Here is a 17,245-nt window from a genome sequence, read left to right on the forward strand (position 1 = left end):
ACTGCACTGGGAGTGAGGAAGATCTTAGTTATGTGACCCTGGGTAAATCACTTAAACTCTCTGTACCTCAGTTTTCTTATATGTAAAATGAGGGGGGAGGTTGACTTGAAGTCTTTTAGTTTTAAATCTAGTCATGACATTTGGGAAAAATATTGGAGAATTTTGCCATTTTTGTTCTTTAAAATAATTAATTAATTGATTTCATATATATATATATATATATATATATATATATATATATATATATATATATATGTATATGTATTTTCCAAGGTACAAAATTACAAAATTTCCCTCCACCTCCCTTCCCACTCCCTTCCCTCAGCAGGGAACACTTAGCATTTCACATATATATTTTGCTTAACATGTTTACAAATTAGTCATTTTAATTAGTCATTTTAGGCATGAGAAGCTCAAGGCTTTAAAAGTGAATGTAAAATTTTCTTCTGCATGTAGCAGAGGGAAAATTTAAACAAGAAATAAATATAATAAAGATAAAAAGATATCCTCATATCTTCAGTCCTAAGATCTTACCAGACCTGTTAAAGACTAATGTGATTAAGTTTGAAAATTAGGGCTGGAGTTCTTGAAACATACTGGCAACTCAGCAAAACTTCGAAGCTTAAGGGTTTTCAAGAAATAACTCCACACCCAGATAAGAGTGTGTTAAATTTATTTTCATTTGGAATAACAACAATATATTTTATGGTTCTACAATTACATAAAATAATAGGTCTATCTAGAACTTGCAAAACATTTTCTTAAGTCATGAAACCTCAATTTCTTAATCTAGTAGGTAAGGATATAAGATTAAGAACTACTTTACTAATTTGTAGGAGATGTTTAACTTGGTTTCCTTTAAAGCCTTCTGATCCCATTATCAAAAGTGGGAAACATTTTGTTGAAAGAACACATAGAATGAAGTTTAGTAGCTTTCTTGTTTCTAGTTCATTTCTAAGAACTATATTTTAATCTTAATTAGAATTTTTATAAAAAATTCTAATGAATAATCATAACTACAAACTAAAACTCTCAATAACTGTAATTTGAGGAATTACACTGTCAAAGTGAAATCAAAATATTTAGAGTCTTTTGCCTGGATCAAAAAAACCCATAATACCCAAACAGCCCACTTAGAATAGTTGTGACAAAATTTTTAAAATAAATATCATTATTTATTTTTGCAATTATATATAAAGGTAGTTTTCATCAATCATTTTCTTTAAGGTTTTGAGTTCCACATTTTTCACTCTTCCCTTTTTTCTCTCTCCCTCTCCTCCTGAGAGGTAGAAATCTAATGCAGGTTATACATGTATAATTGTGTTAATCATATTTCAATATTAATAATTCTGTGAAAGAAGAAGAAAAGAAGAAAAACCATGAGAGGGAAAAAATCATAAAACATAAGATAAATTTTGAAAATTCAAATTCTATAGTTCCTTTCCTGGATGTGGATGGAATTTTCTGTCACAAGTCCTTTAGAATTGTTTTTGATCACTGTTTTACTGAGAATAAATCATCATAGTTGATTGTCAACAATGTTCCTGTTAATGTGTATAATATTCTGTTGGTTTTGCACACTTCACTCAGAATCAGTTCATGCAAGTCTTTCCATGCTTTTCTGAAGTTCAGACACTCATGATTTTTTACAGGACTATGGTACTTCATCACATTGAAATACCACAATTTGTTTTTCCATTCCCCAATTAATGGATACCCTACCATTTCCAGTTCTTTGCTACTACATTAAGAACTGCAATACATGTTTTTTTTTAGTATATGAGGAGCTTTTACTGTTTCTTTTGATCTCTTTTAGATACAGACTTAGTAGTAGTAGTAGTAGTAGTATTTCTGGATCAAAGGGTATGCATAGTTTTATTGCGGTTTGGAGGTACTTCCAAAATGCTCTCCAAAAAGGTTGGATAAGTTCACAACTCCATCAACAATGCATTCACAATTCTTCCAATATTGATCATTTACTTTTTTTTATCCTATTGGCCAATTTGATACATGTGAGGAGGTATCTCTTCGTTGTTTTAATTTGTTTTTATCTAATCAATAATGATTTAGAACATTTTATCATAAGACTGTAGATAACTTTAATTTCATCTGAGTACTCTGTTCAAATACTTTGATAGCATCAAATGACTTGAATTCATTTAAATTTGACTCAGTTCTCTATATATTTTAGAAATCTGACCTTTCTCAGAAACACCACTTATAAAAATAATCTCCCAATTTAATGCATTCCTTTTAATCTTGTTGCACTGGATTTATTTTAATTTAATGTATTTAAAATTAACCACTTTACATTTTATAATGTAATGATCTCTTATTTGGTAATAAACTCTTCCTCTTTCTATAGAGCCAAGTTTAAGTATTCCTTGTTCTCCTAACTGGCTTATTATATCTCCTTTTATTTTGAAATCTTGAACCTATTTTTGACCTTATCTCAATTTAGGGTGTAAGATGTTGTTGGTCTATGCCTAGTTTTTACCACACTATTTTTCAGTTTTCTCAGCAGGTTTATAAATGAGATCTTATTTATTTATTTTATTTGTTCCACTTATGCACCACTCTATTTCATAATCTTAAAGTTTCAGTTTTTTTCAAGGTATTGGGGATAAGTGCCATGTCCAAAGTCACACAGGTAATTATTAAGTTTATGATGCTGGATTAGAATTCATCTCCTAGTGACTCCAAGATCGGTACTCTATCCACTGCACCACTTCCATGCCCCCAAAGAGTTTTCATGACAAACGCTTTATAATGTAATTTTAGATCTTGTACAACTAAGCCAACTTCCTTTGCATTTTCTTCCATTAATTACTTCAATATTCTTGAACTTTCAATGAATATTATTTCTATTTTCTAGATTAATAAATAATATTTGGGTATTTTTATTGGTATAGCACTTTCAGGAGATAATTGGTAGATTCCCTCAATTTCTATTTTACCCTCTGCTTCTAGGATATTTTGGATTATTTCTGGAAAAATTAAATCTAGATTCTTTTCCTGGTCATGACTTTCAGTTAACCCAATAATTTTTAAATGATTTCTAATTGATCTGTTTTCCAGGTCATTTGTTTTACCAATGAGATATTTCACATTTTCTTCTAGGTTTTCATTCTTTTAATTTTGTTTCATTGTTTCTATATTTCTCATAGTCATCAGTTTCCATTAGCTCCATTCTACATTTGAAGGGATTATTTTATTAACAGATCTTTTGTATCTCTTTTGTCTGATCAATTCTGCTTTTGAAGGCATCCTTCTTCTCTTTGACCATTTGGACTCATTTTTCTATTTGACTTAAACTGGTTTTTAAGATATTACTTTCATCATTAAAGTTTGTAACTCCTTTAACCAAGTTGCTGACTCGATTTTCATGATTTTCTAAATTGTTTTCATTTCTCTTCCCAATTTTTCCTCTGCCTCCCTTATTTGATTTTCAGTATCATTTTTGAATACTTCCATAGCCTGAGACCATATTTTTTCTTGTAGTCTTTAGATTCATAAACTTTGACTTTTTTACCTTCTGGGAATGCATTTTGATCTGCCATGGGATCAAAGTAATTGTCTAAAGTTGAATTTTTTATATGTTGTTTGCCCATTTCCCCCAGTCTATGACTTAATTTTAACACTTTCTTTAAATGGCGGGGCTCCACTTCCAAGGTGGAGGATGTACTTTTCCAGACTTTTTTGGATTTTTGCAGCTATTTTCGGGGACCAGCCCAGGGAGCTGTAACTTCTCAATTTCTACAAGGTCTTATGAGAGGCTATTCCTGCTCTCCTGATGTGTAGTCTGGTTCTGAATAACCACAATCACTCCTTTCTGCCCTGGAACTGTGAGAAGGCACCTTGCTTTGCTATGGCAGCAAAGTAATTTTTACTGAGACTGGGACATAGACTGGAACCTGGATCTGATTATGTATGGAAAAGCAACAGAGTCCTGACTCTGAGATAGCAGAGAATTATGGAGTCTCCCCCCAACCCCTTACCATCTGTGGGCTGAATGCTCAGCTCACAGAAGGCTAGTGGCTCCCTTCCAGGTCTGTGCTCTTATTTGTATAACTGGGTTTGCACTGAGAACTGCACTGGATTGGATTCTGTACTCATTTTGGTGCAGCAGAGCTTTCATGCTGATCTTTCAAGTTGTCCTTGTGAGTCCCTGGCCTTAGAGGTCTGGAGTCACACTGCTGCCACATCAGGTGCCTCCCAGGGCACCCAATTGCTCTGTGGGCTGTTCCTGAAAAACTGGAACCTGTTTATACCTGCAATTGTCATGGCCCAGGCTGTGCTGTGGCCTTTTCTAACCCCAGTGTAACAGAACTTTCCCAGGGATCTTCCAAGTTGTCTTGGCCTTGAAAATTGCTTCCCCTCAGTCTTTCTGCGGACCCCACCACTATAGAATTGGGTTAGAGTGTTATTTAGAGGTATTTGGAGTAGTCTGGAGTTCAATTGCCAGGATTTCTTACTATCATTCTGCCATTTTGGCTCTTCCCCATCCTAAATCTACTTTTCAGGGAACTATTTTCTTCATTTAGCTTTTGCAACTCCTTTTTCTGCTTGGTCAATTTTATTTTAAAGGATCTGTTAATTTTTTACATTTTTCCAATTATATTTTTGAAGGAATTATTTTCTTTTTGCATTTGCTCAATTGTATTTTTCAATAATTTGTTTTCTTCAGTCATTTTTTGTTGAAATGTTGTGAGATGTTGAATTTTTCTTGCATTTCTTTTTTCAATTTTTATACTTGATTTTTAAAATTAAATTAAATTAAAAATAAAAATAAAAAAATTCCCACTGGGTTTCATATGTATTATTATTTCTGTCTTCATCTGTTGAGATGGTCTTGTGCTCTGCATTCTCTCTATTAATTTTCTGTAGTCATGACTTTCTCTGATTTTTCTTACAACTTTTGAGTTCTGCCCCTTGGGCCTCAGGGGCCTTGACCCATGCATCTTGTATTGGGGGAATTATCCACTTGCACACCTTCATGTTCAGATTATGAGAGGCTTGTTCATTGGGATGGGGCCATCTAAAGACAGTCCTTTGGTATGAGAAACTAGCAGCTCACTCACTGGACTCACTGGTCCATTTGTGCTGGCTGTACAGGGGGTCTGGGGTAACTATGTTGGAGCCCTCAGCTAGCCTGTGGTACTTCTATCCTGATAGAAAGGATCTAGTGGCCTCTGACTCAAATTTCTGCTGTGACTGAGAGTATCAACTGATTTTCTCTGCACCCCGCTTGACCTGGTTTCAATTCTCTACCCTTCTCTGCTTTCTGCCCTGGTCACCTTCCTTTCCACTTTTCTGGCACATACTCCATTCTGAACTTTTGTGGGTTCTGTCATTTCAATATCCATTTAGAGACTCAATTAGCATTGTTTCTGAGTGAAGCAGGTGAGAGCTTAAGGAAGCTGCTTTCTTCTCTCTGTCAGTTTGACTCGGCTGTGAACTTAAACCACTAGAGCCTTATCTGAATTTACCAATAATTTTTAACACAAGATTTATCTTACATAGTTTAATTTACTTCAGGATCTATCTTTCTATTGGAATAACTAATAAGAACTTATTACCAATCATTTTCATATGTTTATTATTCTAAAGGAATAAGTAATACTGTCCCTCATCTAGATTGTCCCATGCATTTTCTTTTTTGTCGTCCTATTTGTTTCTTTTACTGTCTTTTTACTAATTCTTTTCCAGATTGTAAGATAATAATTTGAAAGCCATTTGTGATAGAATGAATTGTTTTCAATGAAAGATGATTTTGAAGTACATTTAGCTTCACTGAAATCTTCTAAACTGGCATTTGCATTTTTTCTCTGTAATTTTGTCTCTGAGATTTCTGATATTTCAATAGAAATTGTATCTTGCAGAATATTTCAACTCTTACTGCACTTACTGAAATCTTACTGATTGTACACTGTGAAATTTCAGTGTACCTAGTCTTAGTGAAGAATCTTAAAGTGTTCATTTTCCGGAAAAAAACACATACTCTTTATGAAATTATAGCTGTTAATGCCAGCCATTATACTTCTCTCTCCAAGATTTTGTTATTTGAAATAAAAAATACATTATTACAACTTGACATTGTGCTGGATATTGATTTCAAGGATAAAAATACAAAATTGCCAATATGTCTAATGTGTTCTAATGTGTTAAAACCTGGCAGTTACTACAGGATCTGTCTTTGTGAAAGTTTAGGGGGATGATCTTAACATGGTATAAGGTAGGATCCTGTTAACTCAGTTTCCAAAACAAGCCATCCTCCTGCCTAATTTAATCAAAAATCTGTCTTCCAAAACAGGATATTTTCCTACATTGTTGTCTGTCAAGTAACTTGTGGCTAAAGTCAAGCATAAATAAGAGAGTCTTTTTTGTCTGATATAACTGTGTCCCTGATTTTTTTCTTTTATAACAGGTTTTTGTTTTTGTTTTTCCTAACAGTGACCAGTTAAGACATCTGAGTATATTCAAAATGCTAAGTTATCAGAGATGAATATCAATTACAAAACCAAATAGAAAAGAAGAATTTAACATGTCACCCTTTTAAGAATTATGTGCTCATTATGTGACAATAGGTTTTAGGTTTTCATTCAATTTGATATATTGATCAGTGTATACAGATCTTTAGGGAAAGCTAGAACCTCAGGTGTGATGTCTGATGAACACTTTTCAGGGTTACTTTCCATATTTATATCCACCTGATACCCAAGTCTCTTTCACCTATGTTCCCAAGAACTTATAGTACATGTAGTGGCCACAAACCAGTAGAGTTTTGGCAGATGGCCTAAACCAGGTAGCCAAGGGTTTTCAAACCCATCAGGGATATCTATCCTAAGAATATGCAGATTTACTCTGGTGAAATGGGCAAATGAGAATATGTTTTTTTTTCCCCAATAGCCATGAAGGTACTGTGGAATCCTCAGAGGTGGGTTAAATATAAAAGACACTAATCCACTGCATCTTTGTCTAGATCCAATCATCTTGACTTTTGTATTGCCACTGAACTCTGATGACTCTTAAAGAGTGACTCTGATGACTTTGTACAACTCTGATTCACTTAAATCCAATTTATGCATGAGTTGAAAGACATCGTGCATGCCATTTAAAATATTTTACCCACCTCAAAATTCTAGGTTGATGCAGAAGTGAAGAAACATTTGCTAATACAATGGGGATTGTAGTTATAACACTTCAAATAGCAAGCCAGACCAGAGGGTAATCTTCTCACTGACCTGAAGTAGCAGTGAAATTTTGAGTGTATCAGGTGTTTGAGTTGTCTTTTTAAAGAGCTGCTCTACTCACCTCTTGGTATGAGCAAGAGGTTAGACAAGATATGCTAATAATTGAATCCTTCACCAAACATAGTCTTTTTCTACTTACCACAGTAGGTGGAAGTTATGCTTTGTGATTGAGATCCAAAAAATGTACAAAAACTTTTGCAAAGATGACTCTGTTAATCATAGTTACATAGAATGTATTCATGCTTATGGACAACAGGAAATCCAGTACACCTGAAAGTCTTGTAAGAAAACTCAGCATTGCATTCAAATAGCAACTCTGAGTGAAACAAGGCTAATCAATGAAGACTAGTTTCCTGTAGAGCTGGATACATATTTTTATTGTGTGATTATCAGTATGGGGAGTACTGAGAATTTGGTGTGGGTACCACAATAAAACCAATCTAATCAACATGAATGCATGCTTCTGAAAAGGTGTGAAAGACATGTTCATGACAATGTGATTATGATTAGTAGGAAAATGTCACACCAAAATCATCAATGCTTCCACTATGATGATGTCAAATGAGTCAAAGAAAAAATTTATTAAGCTCTAGAGACCATTATTGCTAAGATGCTGAAAGAGGACAAGTTTGTAACTCTGATTAACTTGAATGCCAGAGTATGCACAGACTATCAGCTAAGGTAGGTAGTTCTTACAAGAAATGTAGCAAATAAATATTTACTTAATACTGAAGACTTGTGCATCTTATGACCTCAACACTAGCATTGTTTTCTTTTAATCTAAATGCAGTATAACATCATAGATTTACCCTGACAGTAAACATTGGCACTTAAGGGTCTATATATTTATAAGAAAAGATAGCCAGAACATGAGAGGGACAAAGATGATGCAGGTGCTGAACTGATTCTAGACTTATCATCTTCAAGCTTAACATTATCATTCAACTGCCAGAAGACTTCATGTCAAGAGATAGAGTACTTCTCTGTGCATGAACAGTTTGTTGTAACTTGGAGGAATAGCTGAGCCAAAATACACATGGTGACATTGGAAAACAAAAGGAGTAGACAGTTTTCATATATTTGATGTACAGCATGGTTTAACAAACGTAATTGGGAAATTCCCTAGGTTTACTGCTAAGATAGTTCATCAGTCTCTAAGAAAGAAGTGTGTAACACTATCAATAGTTAAGTCCATGTGAAACTTAGAGATGATGGATTCTTGGCTTATAAAGAAGGCAGATGAACTTCAGTTTTGTACTGATAGTAACAACCCAAATCACTTATTTGATTCTATTAATGGTAATTATTAGACATACAACCATATCAACTAATTATTAGTTATAAAGAAATATACAATTGATAAAATTAGAGACATCTGTACTTCAAATAAGAACTATTTGTATTCAAACTGTTGGAGAGATTTCCAATGTCACATTGATCTAATCAGCTACAGTTATACACACTGTACCATGATCCTAATATAGTGATATATTTTGTCTTCTTTGATCATGAAGGACAATAATCAATTAATATACCTATAATGAGATCTCCTGATCTTGATGAAGACATTATAATGCAAAATTATGAGAAACAAGATGGTACAGTTAATAATGTCAAATGTAAATAATTCTTATGGAATATACAGGCCATGGACATTTTCTAATAATAAGTGATAAAAATTGAATAAAGAATATTTCATATAAAATTGTATTTTTCACACGCTGCATATGCTGATATTCTAGAGTGATTGGGCTTTGATTTGTTAGGATTATTTTTTAATTGCTAATTATGTTAGCCCAACATTTTGATATGTCAAAAAACATTTAAGAAGCTATACTTGAATACTCCCCCCCCCCATTAGATTTAAATCTGAAACAAAAAGAAAGAAAAGACTGTCAGTCTTAAAAAATTAAATGATAAAGGAGTCTATGCCAATTTTTAAAAGTATTCTTAACATTAACTTGCATATATAATTTGGCAAATATAAAATTTTTAACAAGAGGTGTTAATTTTTCAAGTCAGATACACCTTTTTTGTAATATCCTTGTTTTCATCCTGCTATTGGCAGTGTCTATATCAGGTACATGATTAAAATAAAGATAGAACCAGAATGGGGTATGCAAAAACTCAAATTGCTTAAGTTTCAAGTGAACTATGGATTCCTAATTTGATGTTCTTTTTTATAAATTAATTATCAGTAGAATTAGAACCATGAGGTTTGATTTGGTTTTTACCACATGAACTAGTTAATGGAAAAGCAAATTTAAGTGACTGTAATAAAATACATTAAAACGGTTTTGCTTCATCTTATGAACTCCCTCAATTTTCCCCAGGTGAGCATTGGAGGGGAGGGAAACAAGGATGACAAGGGAGAGATGGTAGTCCATCAAGATCTTCAAGTGCTCCACAATACAAATGATTAAATATTCTTCCCGGACCCTAAACCACCCCCACACTTTTGGCACTCAGTAAAAAAAAGGTTCTGATGCTCAAAAGCACCAGGTGATGATAACTTACAGTATTCCCACACACAACAGTCCCTAACATTGCTATTTCTGTAAAGCCTACTTCCCAAAGGTGACTGCAAAAAGGGAGTACATCAATGCGCTGGTCATAGATTGTCTCAAAGACCAAGAGATGGATTGCTATAAGAGTAAGGTTAATGGTTTGGGGTCAGCCCTTCTCAAAATAGCATTGTTATAGGAGAGTATTCAGATTGAAATTTCTGTAATCCCTATTTTCATATATTAAAGTTAAAGCCTTAAAACAAAGACATATTTCACTTTAACCAGAGATACTAATCCACCTTATTTTTGTTTTTTATTCATTGCTTTAACAAATATTATGGAATGATATAATAAATTAATTTTACTATATTTTGATTTCAAAATTTAATCAGGCTAAGTGATTCTTGAGAGGTGTTGCCTCCAAAGAATTAAAGGGGGAACTGAGAAATTAAAACTTTTATAATTTATTTGATTTTAAATTTATTTCATTTTATAACTGATTCAGTATCTGATTAAGCCCTATTTCTACTTCTTTTAAATTAGTCCAGGACTTTAGCTTTCTCCTGTGAGCTGTGCTAAAGTTGAACTTCAATTAATGTAATTAAAAGGAAAGAATTATCATGTTATATATCATTAACTTCAGTAAATACCAAGATATCTTGTATTATCTTTGATTCCTGAAGTTAGATCTAAGAAATATGTTGACCCTAAATTGTCCACACCTCATTAAGGAAAGTCATTATCTCTCTAACAATTTTTTTTTGTTGTCAGGGATTCTGCTGATTGTGAACCACTATCAAAGTTTACAGGTTGCACAACAATTTCATAAATCAATCAGCATTCCCTAATGAGAAAAGGAAGTAGTCTTTAGACTTATTTGAGTTTTAGCTTGAATTCCTCAGTAAATCTAATCATAATGTTCCTGCCCTCTTGGTGATACCGTCCTATTACCAATCATATTGTTTTCTATCTTTGATGCTCCCTGTTCTTTGTTTTCTTATATGTTCCAAAACTATTAAAAGTCTAGTAAATAGTACTTTGACATCCTTGGTCATGGAGAGAAGAATCTGGTCCAATTCATTGTTTACTGCTTGCCTAAATAATAAATAAAACATACTCGGAACTTTGATAATTAATTTACCTTAATTTTCAAACATAATTCTGTGGTGATATAAGAAATAAGAAATATCAATAAGAAAATAAAATCACAAGAAAAACAATGATCAGGATGATATTAGTAAATGTCAACATATAGACATACTTTTTCACATTTAAAATATATTTTATAGATGGCAGTATAAAGGCAGGAACTTGCATTAGTTCTCCCAAACAGACATTTAAAAAGTTTTAAATGATGACTCAAAACAAATTCTAGAATTGTAGAGCACAGAAAAAGATCTTAGAAAGTCAGTGGAAAGGATGTGTGAAAAGAATAGTTTAGTCAAACAGTGTCAGTAAAGATCTGGTCCCAGCAAACGCATGAACAGACTTTGAGAGGCATTGAATCAGCAAAAACAATGATTACTTTCAAGAGCTCTCAGCTCTCAGATGATACAGGGGTCAAACATCTATTCAGAAGAAAATTATAGGGGCATTTTTACTATATGAGGCAGGAATCTATTGCTTTGCTCATATTCAGATCTGGGTCACAGTCCTGAGTGGCATTTCAAGGATGAGGAGGAGTCTAGCATAACAGAACTAGAGGTCACAGGGAAGTAGGGTTCCTCTTCAGAGTTACATGTTAGAAAAGAGTGCTTGTGAGGACCCATGGACCAGAGCAAAGCCAAGGAGAGTAGTAAACAGCCCTCCTTAGATTATACTACCTTAGAAAAACTAAAAACGTACTGGTCCATAGAAGTATTTCTGAAAACCCCCTGAAGTTTGGGAGAACACATCTATAAACCTGGAAGCAGAGTCCTCCTTAACTTGACTTAAAAGTCAAGTAATAAGTTGGGGGAAATGAGCAAACAGAAAAAAATTCTGACCATGTCAAGTCACTATGGTGCAATACAAATTGAAATTAATGCATCATAAAATAGTTTTTGAAAATCAAGTAAGAGAAGTAGAGGAAAAAATTGGAAAGAGAAATGAGAGCTATGCAATAGAATCAAGAAAAATGAGTCACTCTCCCCCTCCCCAAAAAAGAAAAAAATATCCTTAAAAACAGACCAGGTCAAATGGTGAAGCAAGCAAGCACAAAAGTCAATTTGGAAAATAATTCATTAAAATGAAGAATTTGACAAATGGTAGAGGAGGTACAAAAAGAAAGGAACAGATAGTACAGATACACAGTGAAAAGAGACTAGACTTAAAACAGTGGATCTGAATCTATATCCAAAATTACAAGGGACCTTCACCAACACCATTTTTCTCTAAAATCAACAACAGCAACAAAAAAACTTACCTTCTGACTTACAATTTTCTAGCAGTGCTTCACTACTGTGAACCCAGGGAACATTATAGTCTCCAAATGGTGGTAAGTTCAGAGAAGTGATATATAGTTGGTCTATTATCACAATCACATATGAGCAAAAAAGTAGTAAAAATATATATAATATATAAAATATATAATCAAAACATATGTGACCTGAAAAGTTGGTTGGCCAGTCATGAGATCAAGGGGCAAACACTGAGGAACTTTTCTGGTATCTGGTTATTACTTAGAGATCTAGGATGTTCTAAGTATAGAGGCTAAAACCCTATGGAGGGTTAGACGTAGATAATAGTCACATACAAAGAAAAACATGGAGAGGTTGTGTTTTTCACTAATGGAGAGAATATCACAATTAAAAAAATAAGAGATTCATTAAATATATTGTGATTACCTTCTATGATCTAGAGTTGAGTTGTTCTCCTTCTACAGGCCTACAGGAAAGAAAAGAAGAAAACCAAGATCCCTATGGAAATAAGCTTATGAAGAAGGTCACTTTCCTCATCCTTTTTGCTAATGATGAAATTAAATCTGGCTGAGGTTAAGCATCTTGCCCACAATCACACAAATTCTAAATATAAGAGGCAAGATTTGAAATAACTTTTTTCTATGTTTGTTTTGCAGCCAATCTGTGATGCTGAGACATGTGAATTGAGCCTTGAAAAAAATGAGGGATACTCTTGCTATATTAACATATGACCTTTTGGGAATTTTTGTCTTTCTGTTCTGTGTTCAGTGTCTTCTGCTCAAAAGTTAGGTTTTACAATAAATCTCTAAATCTCAATTCATCAGACTCTTATCTCTGAAACATCATAGTCTTAGATGAAAATGAGAGCAGAGATATTGGCCAACAAAATTAATAGAAATTATGTCCACCCAATTCTATATTTTCTATTATCACATCCCAATGTGACTCCTATTAGTGAACTAACATATGAAATTCATTTTAAGAGTAGAAAGACAAGCAGAAAGAGAAGAGGGACAAAGTAGGAACTCTGTTTATTGAGAAATTGTATATAACAAAAGAGAAAGCCTTCTTTCCCTCTTGTTGCTTACCTTAATGCCATTTTATAAGATTTCAGTATTCAGATCTAATCCTCATTTGTCTTCTCATAAGCTTTTTTGATCATGGATTTGCCCCTGCATCTTCTTCAGATGACATGTGACAGCCATGAATCTTCCATTTTATTGGTCACTTTCCTTTGTACTGATCTTAGCATGATTTCTATGACAGTTCTAGTCTCTGTCTTCACAAGCTCAAGAGTTTGCTTGATTTGATCCCTCACACAGATTCACCAGGTACTCAATTAACAGTTGTAAATAGTGGCTATTTAATGAATAGTATTGTTACTCTTGTCAGTTCAGGATTTGAAGAGAATAGTTAAAATAATAGAAATTAAGAATTATTCAAAGAAAGTTTGGTCTTTGACTGGTAATCTGAGGTTTCTCCTAAAAGATTGGGGAAGTAGAGTAGATATAGCTGACAGTCCAGCTTTTCTTCCCCTTAAGGAATTTCTTTCTTTAGTAATATCTTAAACTAGAATTTTTAATGCTTTCTTATTCCATGGACCTCTTTAGTAGTTTAGTGAAACCTAAGGAAACTGTTGCAGAAAATGCAATTTTTTTAAAATAATGTATACCTGAAAGTCTAAATTTCATTTTGAGATTAATGAAAAAAAATATTTTTAGGTTTTTGCTAGGCAAATGAGGTTAAGTGGCTTGCCTAAGGCCACACAGCTAGGTAAATACCAAGTGTCTGAGGCTGGATTTGAACTCAGGTATTCCTGACTCCAAGGCTTGTGATTTATCTACTGTACCATATAGCCACCCTGAAAAATATAATTTTTAATTCAAATTAATATACCTCTACAAACTATCAACATACCACCCAAATGATCAGTAGAATGTAGTAATGTATTCTTGTTTAAGAAGTATATAATGAATCCCTAAAAGGCTTACCTCCAGGGTTTTACACTCTAGAAAACTAATTCAAGAATCTGACATCTGGGGACTTTTTGCCATCTATGAGATATTTTTTCCTTCCCTTACAAATATGATGGAATATGCTTTATTCTATTAACTTCTGTCTTGGGTTTCCACACTTTTAAAATTATTAACTCACTAGAACTATGGATACAGTCTCTAACTTAAGTCCATCTATATATATATATATATATATATATATATATATATATATATCATCTATCTCTATCTATCTTTATCTCTATCTCTATCTCTATATCTAATCTACGTCTACATCTAAGTCTATGTCTAAGTCTATATCATCTATATCTATCTATATCTATCTATCTCTATCTCTATCTCTATCTAAACTATAACTATATCCATATCTATACCTATATCTATATCTGTATCTAATCTATATCTCTATCTAATCTCTATCTCTATCTCTATCTCTATCTCTGTATCTACATCTATCTCCAGAGAGAGAGAGATAAGAGAGAGAGAAATATGTAGATATAGATAAATGTATGTGTCTGTATACATAATTGGGTGTTTTCCCACCATAATTCATGTAAGATTAATGAAGAAAAATGATTGCACTTTTTTGCAAACAAAAAGTGTTTCATAGTATTTAATAAAAATGTCACAATTTTTAAAATTGCTTTTTAAGTTCTCTTCATGATAATTGTCTATTTCTTTCCAGTTCTCTGATTGTCTGGATAGTTTGTTATTAATATGTAAGATTTTTTTCCCCTTCTCTGTGTTATTGTGAAGTTCAAGTGAGATATTTCAATGCAACTGATTTTTTTCCCTTATATGCGATTTCATCATTCTAGTCATTCAAGATGATTTGGAGGTCACCCACAATAGTTTATGTAGTCCTAGGACTAGGACTTGACTTGAGTTCACTTGAATTGAGTTAAATGTCTCCACTCGAACAAACAAAAATTTAAGTTTCAAAATTATAAGTATTTCCTTTCTATGTGAAATTTGCTCATAACAATTCAGTAACTGAGGCATAGGGGGTTTGAAAAGAGGATTTGGTGTGACAGAAAACAAACTTTCAAATTGGAAGGCTGTAACTGAAAATGTGTAGGACTGTGAAACATCACACTCTAAAGTTAGAAAACACCAGGGTCTGCTGGGTGTCGTGAAAGTTCCTCATGTTCTCTTGTGATAAAAATAATTTACATTTATGTTCACAAGCTTTTCCCTCCAAATTTCTGCTAAAATATTGCTTTTCCATTTTTTGTGATGTGGGATATGTTTAGTTCCCTTAACTTCTACAGTGTGTAAATGTTATAGGTTGCTAAGAGTAACCTCAGTTTCTAAGATAAGAAGTATAATATCCAGATTTTAAACAACAATTAAGCAAGCAGGTAGAAGCCAATGGAAATAAAAAGAGGGTGAAAATGATTTTCAATGACATAAACTGTCATAACAGCATTTTAGGATGCATTATAGGTCCTGGTCCTTTAAGGTACTGTACTATATCTAGGTATTTATTTCATTAAAACATTTTCTCCTCATGATGACTTTCAATCCTCCAGTCATATCTTACATTGTTAATATAGAATGATAAAGAGTCAATTTTGCAATGTCAGTAGAGACAATCTTTGGAAAGTTCTTTCAGGTTTCCGTGTTGAATCCTGACTCAGTGATAAACTGTTTATTCTCTTAGAATAAACCTAGGTAAGTTTGGGGGAACTCTTTAATGGGAAGTTGTCCACCAGATGATAATTTTTATTAGCCATGGATACCATCAAAAAGATAAAAATTAAAGAATGGTTCTCAGTCTTATGTAAAGATAACTGTTATTCTATAGCAAACGTGGCATAGAAAGAAAAAGGATGAAAGATGCTAAGAATCATTTAGTATTCTATAAACAGTAGCTGTTGATGTTCTTAAAGTGTGACCTTATTCAATGACCAAATATTCTTAAAGGTATTATATCTGATCTATATTGACATTCTCATTATAAATTACAATAAGAGGCCTTAAGACATTGTAAATGAACAGAAATATAAAAAATAGGTTCTCCAAGGAGATATTGTGAAGAGCATACAGCATTATTTTCACCATATGCTAAATTTTCATGGGCCACTTGGTCATTTCTGTTAGTAGGGTTGACATTAAGCAAATGTAAACAGGCTACCATGACAGCAATTACAGATGGAACTTGACAATGTTCTCCAAACTAAGTCAAAAAAAATTTGATAAGATCATTGTATGGATGGGAACATGGAGGGTAAAAAAACCAGAAAATGTGTTTTAAGTTAAGGAAATATAAGAAGCTAAAAATTCAGAGAATTTTTTTTCCTTAAATGCAATTTCATCATTCTAGTCATTCAAGATGATTTTGGAGGTCACTCATGATCTGAGGTCACCATAATCTGACAATTTTTCCTATAACATAAATATTTGCATCATATATATATAGAGGAGATATGTCAGTCAAGGTAGATAATTGAGAGGGTGTAAGTCTAACCTTTTTTTTTTAGTTTTTTTTTTGCAAGGCAGATGGGGTTAAGTGGCTTGCCCAAGGCCACATAGCTCAGTAATTATTAAGTGTCTGAGACTGGATTTGAACCCAGGTACTACTGACTCCAAGGCCAGTGCTTTATCCACTATGCCACCTAGCTGCCCCAAGTCTATCTTTTTCTTTGTCATATCCAGACATCAATGCATTCCCGAAATAAACTAATAGAAGCATCAAGAAACAAAGAGAAGGGAAGAAATAATTTCTCATAAGATAATTTATTAGAGACAGCAATAGTGAGAGAATGCCATGTTATAATAGGCTTAAGATGTCTGACTGAATATGTCTTTTCCACTTTTGATATTATGGCAAGCTAGAATGTCCATTCAAAATTGTTTAAGCTGGATCTTCCCAAAGTTCTGAAAGAGAAAGAATGTGAATGTGCCCAGCACTACACTTTGTATGGGCAGGAGAGAGCAGGTGGCATTGAATTGGGAGGTGCCTAGAAGCGCCTAGCACCTTGACCTTAACCTTTTCGGTAATTCAAAGGAAGGTTTTTCAGGCTTGTATGTTGAATGGAAGGATGGTTGTCCTTTCCACAGTCTGAGAA

Source organism: Macrotis lagotis, chromosome 1 (genome assembly GCF_037893015.1).
Source record: "Macrotis lagotis isolate mMagLag1 chromosome 1, bilby.v1.9.chrom.fasta, whole genome shotgun sequence".
Lineage (NCBI taxonomy): Eukaryota > Metazoa > Chordata > Mammalia > Peramelemorphia > Peramelidae > Macrotis > Macrotis lagotis.